This window comes from Phocoena phocoena, chromosome 8 (genome assembly GCF_963924675.1).
Source record: "Phocoena phocoena chromosome 8, mPhoPho1.1, whole genome shotgun sequence".
Taxonomy (NCBI): Eukaryota; Metazoa; Chordata; class Mammalia; order Artiodactyla; family Phocoenidae; genus Phocoena; species Phocoena phocoena.
In genome coordinates this window covers 74,528,287-74,541,184 of record NC_089226.1, presented here as the reverse complement: position 1 = coordinate 74,541,184, position 12,898 = coordinate 74,528,287, and the positions used below count along the sequence as shown (strand labels likewise).

The following is a 12,898-nucleotide window of genomic DNA, read 5'->3' as shown; positions in this document are numbered from 1 at the left end:
GTCATTCATTAGCTTTTTTCAATTCTTTCAAGACGTAAGTCACAAACTTTTCTACGCAAATTAAGCAAACATCTTAATATCTTTTACATCCCTCCAAAATATGTAATTCTTTGATATTTACAAAAGCTTGACTTTTGTTGAAAGTTCATCATAAACTCACATTAGACAGGAGAAGGACTCAGGAAAAAGGAAGAGGTATAAGAAATATTTTATAATATATCAGACTGTATGTTTGAACACGCAATCACCAAACCAAGAACAACAAGAACAAAATACATGGTTTTTATATGAGTAAAATATGACAAGACACTACTCCTAACACTTCTGCCTAATCCAGTACTAGGCACTTTCCTACTCCATTTGGGACCTTAACTGGATTTAGCCAATCCATGTAAAGGGCTTCTGGGGAAACAAAAAATGTCAGCAGTAAGCCAAAGCCTTCTACGTTCTTACTTCAGGCCGTCCTTATTTATCCTTTTTATGTATATTATTTTTTATGTATTCTGACTGCCCTGTATTTTGGTTCTTTACCGACCTCTGAGACCCTGCCCACTTGGACGGCCCATTTGGACATACTCTCTAGAACATCAGCGTATGACTCTATACCCTCCCACTAACTGTTGGAAGTCTAAAATTCTGGTCCTGGCTGAACCTGCTTTCCCAGACCTCCCTGCCAAGGAAGGAGCGATTGGCCTTTCCTGGTACCCCTGGGTCCAGCACTTTCACACTCAAGTTGTGTCTGCACTTCCTGACTGCTACAATCACTGATTATCTGCTGAGTATGGAGGAAATAAAACCCTCGCAACAACATCCCTGCACCTGCCCACTTGTCTCCTGCACTAACACCTTCCCTGACCATTCTACATAAAGTAGCAACTAACCACTCATCACGCAGCTTGTTTTACCCTTATCAAAGCACATGACTCTCCACAGTTGGCTCTTTGCTGATGGACTGTCTCCTCCTACCAGAAGTAAGCATCTTGAAAGCAAGGACCTCGTCTATCTTTTTCATGTCAGTATCTCTACCATCTGGAAGAGAGCCTAGTCGAAGTAGGTGCCCACTCCATATACTGAATGAATGAATGAAGGCAGTACGTTCAGAATAAGAGGGCTACAGACAGTTATACAAGCCCTGAAGTATTATGGCTAAGACTTTATGATGCACAGTTCCCAAAAATGAATGACACAAACTAAGAAATCAGGCAGCTGAACTTGAGACTTTACGCAGATATTCCTGAGGAAAATGCAGTCAATGAAAATGAGTGACATGATAACTTTTTTCAAGTGTTTTCCTCTATCATCGCCAGCTCATGAGATTTACACAAGAAGCCTCCCGCCCCCCCCCCAAAATAGACCAAGATTAAAAAAAAAAAAACCGTCTCACTGTTTTCCATCCAGAAAAGAGATAGGGATAGCAAGTATGAATCTGTCAGGCAGACAACTCACTAACGGGAAAGCCAGATATATGTATTTCAGAAAGAAATAGTCAGCAACTTGAAAATTAATCAGATCAAGCATAGTCCTTTTGACAAGTGCACGATTTACTGCTTAAGTTGATGGCATTATAATCAGCCCAAATTTATCATATGCCCATGGGCTATCTGACACAAATTTACTCTATAACCATCTAAAATCTACCCTTTCTTTTGGCCAAAAAGAAAGCCCAATTCCCATTTAGTCGTGTTTCTAGGCCTTGAACTCAAATGAGATGCTGGCTATTAAGATGCATTGGGAGAATTATGGGAATTTTGCATGCCATTAGTATCTAACGGTATTTTAAAGTGTAAGTAACTCATTTCTAATACAATAGCATGAAAAATTAAACATCCAGTCAAACATAAAAACTGCTCAAGAGGAATGAATACTGCAAAGAGTAACTGTCATGCTCTTCATGACAGTCAGCCACTGAATCAAGGGCTCCCGTTAGGAATTTTCTTCACAAGGTACAGCTTCTCTTTATTCATGACTTTAAGAATGCCCTCCCTAGCAAGCATGCCATCTGCTTAAAGACCAGTCAATATTCTATGAAGAACTAGATTTTCTGTTAACCGATAAAGCCCTCAGAGCTCAACACAAAGAAATGCAGTGGTTCAACAGCACTACCTATGAAGGAATATTGGATTCTTATTTACCTGGGTGAAGAAAGGCCTCTGAAGGGACTCCACAGTACCTTTCCCAATTATACAGAAGAATGAATTTCCAATGTAAACCTTGTGAATTGACATGTATTATGCCGCTGTTCAATAAGACAATATGAAGCCCAAATGAGACGCTAAATGAAGAGGTTTATCTGAGGCTTTGCCGAGAACTGAAGAGAAGTGTTCACATACTCCCTGAAGAGGAAAGTTACAATGACCTTCCTTTGCTAGACAGAGAGCCTCATCCTCACTGCCTTTAAGCCAGCACTAGTGAATATCAAGGTGCTCCTTAGAGAAAGTTCCCTATTAGAGAACACAAGACAACTCCCATTCTATCTCCCCTCACTAATACGGTGGCGGGGGAGCTTGCACAAGAGGCAATTCCCTCTTTTGAACTCAGGCTAAAAGGGGGCATCGTGCAATCTTCCCCCCTCAGCTTCATAGGGGAAATGTGAGAACACGAAGTTCTTGATCACCACTAGAAAAACAAAAGACACCTATGGCGTCATTGGCATTGCTCTTGGCCCTGTTCAGCATTCATTCCGTAGGTCATGGCAATCTACAAAATAGTTCCTCAAAGCTTACTCACTGTGGCCAGAGTGTCTGCCAGCGACGCACACTTTGTTGAATTTCCGTGTCAGGTTGCTTGGCTGTTGGTAATTATTTGCTAACATGGAAGACACATCACACAGGGCTGTACCAGAAGGACATGAAAGGAATACCCCCAAAGGGGAGCTCTGTGGTCTCCTCCTACCAATTTGTTTAACAAAACCAATGACACTCAGCAAATGACAAGGGGAAAACAGCACCTCTGGCATTGTACAGGAGGTACAGACTGTAATCGGGGAGATGGATTATAGAGGTGAATACAGTATGGCACCAACATGTAAGAATTGACTTCTAAACCAAATCCATGCAGAGCTCAGGAGGGAGGACGGTAGCAGGGCTCAGCAGGTTTCTAAACAGTTTCGCAGCGGCTGTCAGCAGAGCAAATACAAATGCGAACTAAAAAGAGAAGGCAAAATTGAAATCTGGATGGAGATGCCTTTGTTGTGGTAAAAGAGAAGGCAGCAGTGTTCAAATGAGATTAGCAAAGAGACTTTGCCGGAGAAGGGTATGAATACCCTCCAAGAGAAAGAGAGGTCTTCCCAAGAAGATGGATGAAGACCTGCTTCATCCACTTAGAAAACACTTGCCAGATGCATGCTTTTTCTTGTCTGGCAATTAAATTTTACTCTTTTCTCTCTCCTCATTGGGATCTCCATACCAACAGTACTTTCCTTTCTTAACCATATTTTATGCCCCAAACATCTCTGTCCTACAACTTCTTACTAACCCTTATGCTCTGCCTATCCCAAGATCATGCTGATTGTGGATCAGGTCAGACACCCAGCTCTGTCATATTTAGCATTGTTACCTATGATTCAACAGTGTAATAGCAGTGTGCTTACTGAATCTGCAGGAAAATACGGAGTTGGTATGACTGTTTCAATCATAATACATTTTAAGATAATACCACCAGGGTTAAAAGAGATATTAATAGGCAGAAATTAGGGCCAAATCAAATAAGGTGAAATTTCACATCAAAAAATGAAAGATCCCATGCTTAGGGACTGTGCTTCTCAAAGACAGAATGTGAGATCTAAGGTTTAACAGAAATACATATTGAGAAAAAGTACACAGCTGTTTTGATCAACAGTAAGCTAAGGCTGCCAAAAAGGATGTTAGCATCTTAAACTGTACCAGAAGAAGACAATTATCTCATTCTAATCTGATTCCAGCTGCCTAGAGATAATCACATGTAGTCGTAGGAACTTCTCAGATGATAAACAGACACACTTTAGAAAGAACCAAGCAGGATTGTGAGGGCCTTGTCAGCCAAGTCAAGTGATGAATGGTTGAAGGAACAGAGGATGTTCAGCCTGAAAAAGTAAAGATTAAGGGAAAGCAAGACAGTCTTCAAATATTTGGAGGACTGTCACGTGGAAGAGGGATTGCATTTGGTCTATGTAGCTAAAAGAGGTAAAACGTATACCAACATGTGTAAGTTACAAGGAGGTATTTTTAGCTCAAGGTAAGAATTTTCTAGCAGTCAGAAAACACAGAGATAAGGAACAGCCTTGGGAAGCAATGAACTACAGTCTCTGAAGGATGTCCTAGTAGATGACAGAAGACCACTTGGCAAGGACAGTAAGCCTCAAACTCAGACAGAGAGACACAGCCTCAAAACTTTTAAGAGCTGCCCTTGATTATCTACTATATGCAAGAGCTTTACAAACTTTATAATCCTTGAAATAACCCTAAAAGGCAGGCATTGCTATACTCAATTGATAGATATTCACAGAAGTTAAATGACTTGCGTGATACCATTCAATAAATGGCAAAGCCTAAATTCAAATCCAGATGTAGACTCGTGCTATGCCACATTGTCTTACAATCCTCTATTGATTCTGTTCTTAAAAAGTCAAATGTTCAACCAGTTGGTTACATAAACAGTGCGAGATACAGAAAGATCATTGGACTAAAGTCAGAAAACATCCGTTTGTATCTTACCTTTACCATTTGAGCTTTGTGACTTGGGGCAAGTTACAAAACCTCTCTGGGCCCTCACAGTTTCTTCACTCACCAACTTAGTAACAGTACCTATTACATAGGTTTTCAATGGATATAAAACAGATAATCTCAATAAAAGTACATTGCAAATTCTAAAATGCTTTTCTAAAGTAAAACATTATTAATGTTATTAGGTAAGATCACTGCTTTCACCCTCACAGAACCATCCAGGAGGTACTTTAATTTGAAGTATTTTCAGAAAAACGATACCAGGAGCCTCATCTAAGACACTTGGCTCAATTGGTTAGAAAACAGTACCCACTGTCAGCTTTACAATTTCTATAAAAGAGGAGTTTAGAGGCAGCAATGTGATAGGAAGGAGAGGAGAGTAAGAGCCTCCTAAATCACTGCCTTGGTGTAGCCACCGATAGCACATGAATCCAGTCATTTAGTCCCATGTTTTTCCAGGAGTTCAGAAAATGTGCTGCACGAGGTGTTCAATTATACCCCAGACTAGCTGCCTCCAAAATATTTGCTGATACTCATGAGTGGGTGAAAATTTAGTGCGACCCCATTTTATTACTCATCTAAACGGAGATTTAAATTTAATGATAAATCAAAGGACTGATGTTTATATAAAGCACACATCAGTAACTAGGACTGTCGGGGTCAGAAAGGACACTGAAGGTCTCTGGTTCAACCTCCATCTGCTACTTGTTATATTAATATATAAAGATCCAAAAGCCATCTGTCATGCAGAGACCATATGGGACATCCTTGTGTAATGCTTTAAAGCTTCCCAGAGCAAATGGATGTCTCCCCAAAGGCCTGAGATTGACCATTTCCAAACAACCCACGTGAACTATTTCAGGGTCTAAAAGCTATGACAAGGGACTAGGTAAATATCTCTCTCTCTCCATGAAGTCCTGATGCAACCACAGACCACCACCACCACCTGCAACATTGGCGTCCCCAAGAGTCAAGCAGAGATCTGTATTCTTTGACCTCTTCACTTTTTCAGGACCTTGGAAAGCACACATAAGGTAAGGTCTCTTGCCAAACATTAAGGGAGCCTAGTAAGCTTTCCAAAAATACAGATTTCTACGCCCCTCATAAAATCAGATTTAACAGGTGCCAGCCTGGCCCCACTGTAAAAAAAGAATCTCTGATGAAGCCTTTATTTGGCAAAGTCTGTCCTCAAGAAGCAAAGTCAGGTTTGACTAGGATCTCCTCCTGCCCTGCTACAGTCAAGCTAGCCTATGACAGGAGCAGCTGGGACTCTGCTTAGGGCATCTCCAAGGCAGAGTGAGAGGCAAAGGGGAACAATCTCCTCCATGAGGCCGTTTCTAGATGTTTTTCTATTTAAATTAAAACAAACAAACAGAGCAGCACAAAAAAAAGAATAAGTCCTTCAGCATCCCAACGTTTTGTGGTGCATATAAAAAAGTAAAAGGGTTCTCCTGACCGTGGCCCATTAATAGTTGTGTAGATGATGGATGGAGGAACACAGGAACGGATAGAAAGACAATACACAGGCAGCCACTTGTAAATTTATTTGACAAGAGTAACATTATATCCCTGGCCTCCTGGAGCCTTCATTACAGTGTAGATAAGTTATAGTTATTTGTTCATTGTTGTTCAATTTCAAATAGTGGCAAAAGCTAAGGTGAGCCGCTGAGTATCTCCATTTACCCCCTCCAGATGGACTCTGCCTTGTTCTGTGCCAAAGAAGACTAAGAGCTTCCCTCTCCTTTTTGGTTCCAGTTGGTTTCAGCCAATGGGAAACGCCAGCAGGAGGGCAGGAAGGGTTGAAGTTGGGGTACTAATTAATTCATATGGAAAAGACAGCACAGTCCTTGGCACACGGTACTAGCTACATAAAGGTAGCTGCTCCTTTTAAGAGCAAAACTAGTGAGGAAGGCCCTTGACTACTAAGTGGTACTTTCATGCCTCTCTCTCAGCTGCTGTCTATAGCCTTCCCAATATAAATGTGTCAATACAGACTTGATTGTTTTTTAATAACGTTTACTGAGAGGACAACTTTTGTGCCTTGACCTCTGCTTTGTATCACGTTCACTGAATTACTCATTTAGTTTGGGGCTCTTTCTTTTAAAAAGTAATCACTTTGTTGCAAGAAATTTTTAGGTCAGAAGTTCACAATCACCGAAGCAGAGCAAAGTAATTTAGATGAAATTTCCTGATCTGAAGGAAGACTTTTGTTATTGTGAGGCATTCAATAATGACTGCCAGCTGTTTAATCAAAAAGTTATTGTTCATTGTGGAGGAAACATTGGAGTTTGGAAAACAACGAGGCTATAACTCCAAGTTCAGAAAGTGTCTGATGAAGTTTCAAATCCTTTTCAAACTCCGACTGATCATTTAAACTATAATGGCCCATTTCTGATAAGGCATTTCATGGATGATAATAAGAAAATCACTCAGACAACGGAGATCTCCCACTAATCTCTTTAATTATTCCCTTTCCTAGTGGCTCCTTCATGTTCAGATTACAGGGTATAAATTAAAGACAGTTTTAAGAGATGTCTCAGATAAGCCTATTATTAAGGACACATAGGTGACTCCTTTAATTCCAAAACCAAAATGAATGATAAAAGAAAAATTAAGAAGGTGAGGGAATTATAAGGGGAAATTTTTGCATGTCAGAAAAAGAAGGATTTGAAGAAGGCTAATGGGAAAAGAAAAGATTCAAGAGTCAGAAAGACTTGTAAATTCTGGGCTTACCCACTAAACTTGGGACGCGACCTTGGACAAATCACTTTATCTTCCTAGGATTATTTCCTCACCTTTTACATAAAGAAAATGATGCCTGCTCCTTTTACCTTTCTAAGGCTCTATACGACACTGCACAGTAATTGCTTTAAAAACTGATGCCCGGGGCTTCCCTGGTGGCGCAGTGGTTGAGAGTCCGCCTGCCGATGCAGGGGACACGGGTTCGTGCCCCGTTCTGGGAGGATCCCACATGCCGCGTAGCGGCTGGGCCTGTGAGCCATGGCCGCTGAGCCTGCGCGTCTGGAGCCTGTGCTCCGCAATGGGAGAGGCCACAACAGTGAGAGGCCCGTGTACCGCAAAAAAAAAAAAAAAAAAAAAAAAAAAACTGATGCCCAATACTGATGTTAAATGGCTTAAGTAATGCAGTGCTGAACCACCTGAATGCTTGTTGGTTTTTCAGATCCTCCCAAGGACCCAGCTACATCCCTTTCCTTATGTTTTGTGCATGAGATAATCTGGTAACCTTTTAATAATCTTGCCTTTTTTGGTCAAGTTATTCACATTGATTTCTGTCACTTACAACGTAAGGATCTTAACTAACAGGAAAATGTAAAGGAAAATACACTTAACTGACACAACTCTACACTCAGACGAAGAACTACAGTAAGTCGTGGGATGCCCACTCAGCAGCGTATATGAAGATAAAAATTCTGATCTCACCACACCTTGGTGCCTACCTCATTTACATTGTGATGTAATCAGCAGTTTATGAATTTGTGGGCAACTTGATAACAGTTCTTATTTGCTGTGGCATCCCCAGTACCTAGACCAGTGCTAGGCACAATAACAATGGTTTTCATCTCATGTATTTTTGCATTTGTGTCAGCCTGATCAGTTCCTGGATGCAACCATCTCTCTGTGCTTGTATGATTACCCAATGGGTGAACTGGCTAGGCTCCCTCTGCCTCTTAAATGGATTAACTGCCAACATACTTTTTTAATACTACTAGGTTGACGGAAAAGCTGAAACGCACATTTTCAATTGAAAAAGGATATTTAGAATAACAGAAGAATTACTCAAGTAAACCCCATGCTACTTTTCCACACATAAATAAACATTTATATGCACATTCCCCTAGTCCCTTGAACCTTTCCCTCATCTTTTCATACAGATCTCAGAAACGACGCTCTCAGTAACACGTAACTGACTAGACATTACTGAGCACTTAATACGAATACTCAAGAAACACCCATTAGGTTAAGGAATAAATAAATGAGTTGCTTGATGAAATCTAAGGCCTTAGGAGCCTCTCCAATTCACAGAGACTCCAGCCACACTGAACTATTGATATTTGCGAGTCCTACAAGTTTCGTGCACTCTCTTGCTTCCAACCTGTGTACATTCTGGTCCCCTGGTTCAAGATACCTTTCTAGCACTTATCTGGCTGTATCACACAGCAAGACCCAACTCTGTTGTCAAACTGGGAAGCTTTTCTCATACTATCTTTCTCAAGTTTTATTGAAAATGCTACTTTTGTCCTGATTTGTATGCTGCTGTCAGAGTGTCTGACGCCAACCTGAATTTCTTTCCTTTGTAAATGACATGGCCTTTTTGAAGTCATGAGAATATTTTTATATAAAATTTAATACCCTTACTAGGATATCTCAGAGTTGACTTTACAGGTCCATTTTCCCAAATTCATGATGGTTCCGCTCGGTGTGTAGATCTGGACTTCCTTTGGTTTTCTTGCATTGTACTTTTTAACGGCTTTATTGAGATATAATTCACCTACAATATAACTTATTTAAAGTATATACTTAATGGTTTGGGATATATTCTGTTATTAACTTTTTAAACTTTACATAACAATTTTAGCCATTTTAACCATTTGTAAGTGTACAATTCAGGGGCATTAATTACACATTCACAATGATGTGCAACTACCACCACCATCTTTTACCAAAACTTTTCATCACTCCGAACAGAGACTCTGTAACCATTAAGCAATAACTCTTTATTCTCCCACCCCTCAGCCCCTGTTAACGTCTACGTTCTCTAGGATCTGACTATCCTAGATACTTCATATAAGGAGAATAATATTTGTCCTTTTGTGCCTGGCTTGTACTTGGCATAATGCTTTCAAGGCTCATCCATGCTGTAGGATGTGTCAGAACTATATTCCTTTTTACAGCTGAATAATATTCCACTGCGTGTATGGACCACATTTTGTTTACCCATCTGTTGATGGCCACTTGAGGTGTTTCTGACTTTTGCCATTGTGAAAAATACTAAAATAAACATTGGCATGCACATATCTATTCAAAGCTGTTTTCAGTTCCTTTGGATATGTACCTGGGAGTGTAACTGCTAGGTGATATGGTAACTTCTATTTAGCTTTTTGAGGAGCCACCAAACTATTCCGTAGCTGCTGTGCTTTTTTACATTGTATAAGGGGTCCAGTTTCTCCGTATCCTCAACAGTTATTTTCTTTTTAATTATAGCCTTCATATTAGTATTAAGTGGTATCTCACTGTGCTTTTTATCTAAGCAAGTTGAGCATCTTTTCATGTGCTTATTGACATTTGTGTATCTTCCTTGGAGAAATGTCTATTAAAATCCTTTGCACATTTTTTTTTATTTTTTACTTTTTAACATCTTTGAGTACAATTGCTTTACAATGGTGTGTTAGTTTCTGCTTTATAACAGAGTGAATCACTTACACATATGTCCCCATATCTCTTCCCTCTTGCGTCTCCCTCCCACCCTCCCTATCCCCCCCCCTCTAGGTGGACACAAAGCACCGAGCTGATCTCCCTGTGCTATGCAGCTGCTTCCCACTAGCTATCTGTTTGACGTTTGGTAGCGTATATATGTCCATGCCACTCTCTCACTTTGTCACAGCTTACCCTTCCCCCTCCCCATATCCTCAAGTCCATTCTCTACTAGGTCTGCGTCTTTATTCCCGTCTTGCCCCTAGGTTCTTCATGACCATTTTTTTCTTAGATTCCATATATATGTGTTAGCATACGGTATTTGTTTTTCTCTTTCTGACTTACTTCACTCTGTATGACAGACTCTAGGTCCACCCACCTCACTACAAATAACTCAATTTCGTTTCTTTTTATGGCTGAGTAATATTCCATTGTATATATGTGCCACATCTTATTTACCCATTCATCTGTTGATGGACACTTAGGTTGCTTCCATGTCCTGGCTATTGTAAATACAGCTGCAATGAACATTTTGGTATGTGTCTCTTTTTGAATTACAGTTTTCTCAGGGTATATGCCCAGCAGTGGGATTGCCGAGTCGTATGGTAGTTCTATTTTTAGTTTTTTAAGGAAACTTCATACTGTTCTCCATAGTGGCTGTATCAATTTACATTCTCACCAACAGTGCAAGAGGGTTCCCTTTTCTCCACACCCTCTCCAGCATTTATTGTTTGTAGATTTTTTTTTTTTTTTTTTTTTTTTTTGTGGTACGTGGGCCTCTCACTGTTGTGGCTTCTCCCATTGCAGTGTACAAGCTCCAGACGCAAAGGCTCAGCAGCCACGGCTCACGGGCCCAGCCGCTCCACGCATATGAGATCCTCCCGGACCGGGTCACGAACCCGTGTCCCCTGCATCGGCAGGCGGACTCTCAACCACTGCGCCACCAGGGAAGTCCTGTTTGTAGATTTTTTGATGATGGCCAATCTGACTGGTATGAGATGATATCTCATTGTAGTTTTGATTTGCATTTCTCTAATGATTAATGATGTTGAGCATTCTTTCATGTGTTTGTTGGCAATCTGTGTATCTTCTTTGGAGAAATGTCTATTTCGGTCTTCTGCCCATTTTTGGATTGAGTTGTTTGGTTTTTTGATATTGAGCTGCATGAGCTGCTTGTAAATTTTGGAGATGAATCCTTTGTCAGTTGCTTCGTCTGCAAATATTTTCTCACATTCTGAGGGCTGCCTTTTCATCTTGTTTATGGTTTCCTCTGCTGTGCAAAAGCTTTTAAGTTTCATTAGGTCCCATTTGTTTGTTTTTATTTCCATTTCTCTAGGAGGTGGGTCAAAAAGGATCTTACTGTGATTTATGTCATAGAGTGTTCTGCCTGTTTTCCTCTAAGAGTTTGATACTGTCTGGCCTCACACTTAGGTCTTTAATCCATTTTGAGTTTATTTTTGTGTATGGTGTTAGGGAGTGTTCTAATTTAATACTTTTACACGTACCTGTCCAGTTTTCCCAGCACCACTATTGAAGAGGCTGTCTTTTCTCCACTGTATATTCTTGCCTCCTTTATCAAAGATAAGGTGACCATATGTGCGTGGGTTTATCTCTGCCTTTGCCCATTTTAGAATTGGGTTGTTTGTTGTTGAGTTGTAGGAGTTCTTTATTCTGGACATTAATCCCTTACCAGATATATAGTTTGCAAGTATCTTCTCCTATTCTGTGGGCTTTATTTCTCTTGGATACTCCTTTAGATGCACAAAAGTTTTTGATATTGATGAAGTCCAATTTATCCTTTTTTTTTTTTTTTTTGCCTGTACTTTTGGTATCACGAAGTCATTGCCAAATTCAACTTCTTAAAGATTTTTCCCCATGTCTCCTAAGAGTTTTCTAGTTTTAGCTCCTACATTTAGATCTTTGATCCACTGAGTTAATTTTTATATGTAGTGAAAGGTAAGGGTACAACTTCATTTTTTTTTGCAAGTGGATATTCAGTTTTACAGTACCATTTGTTGAAAAACTGTTTTTTTCCCACTGAATGACATTGGTACCCCTGTTTTGAAAATCAACTGACCACATATGTGAGGGTCTCTTTCTGGATTTTCTATTTATTCCATTGGTCCATACGTCTATCCTATGCCAACACCACACTGTTTTGATTATTCTAAGTTATATAGTAAGTTTTGAAATGGAAAACTGAGTCCTCCAAATTAGTCCTTTTTCAAGATTATTTTGCCTATCTTGCATTGTAATTTTAAATATTAGTTCCATGTGATTATTTCATTTTTCTTCTTCAGGTACTTCAATTATATCTACATATATGTTGGATTATCTTTACCTATTTTCTTTATTGACCATTTTCTTTCCAGGTATTTTTATCCTTTTTTTTAATTATTCACAGTATTTATTTTATAAGGTTGCTGCAAATGCAGAACAAATACTGAATCATTATCCCAAAGGAAATACAGAGTTAGGTTCCTGCGAGCCTGAGATCGCAACATTTTCATTAATCAATGCATAACCTTGTTTTATGTGTGTTTCAGTTTAAAGACACCTTATTGAATCTATTTTTTTTTGATTTATTAACATTGAACTTAACAGCAACAGCGCTATACATCACTCCTAAATAAAGCTTATCTAACACATGCCTTTTCTGTTCAGGATGATTTTACTATTTTTTTTATTTAATACTCACTTTCTTAGTTATTTTAATGCCTTTCTTCAATGGCCCCTGTAGTTCTTTTTATTCTCTGTTGGGGTTG

General features: G+C 39.6%; 1 protein-coding gene across 3 annotated transcripts in view; it reads right to left on the bottom strand.

Annotated features, from left to right (window-relative positions):
- The window catches only part of NELL1 (neural EGFL like 1), an 876,133-nt gene that overhangs the window by 715,643 nt on the left and 147,592 nt on the right, over positions 1 to 12,898 (bottom strand). The window lies entirely within an intron of this gene.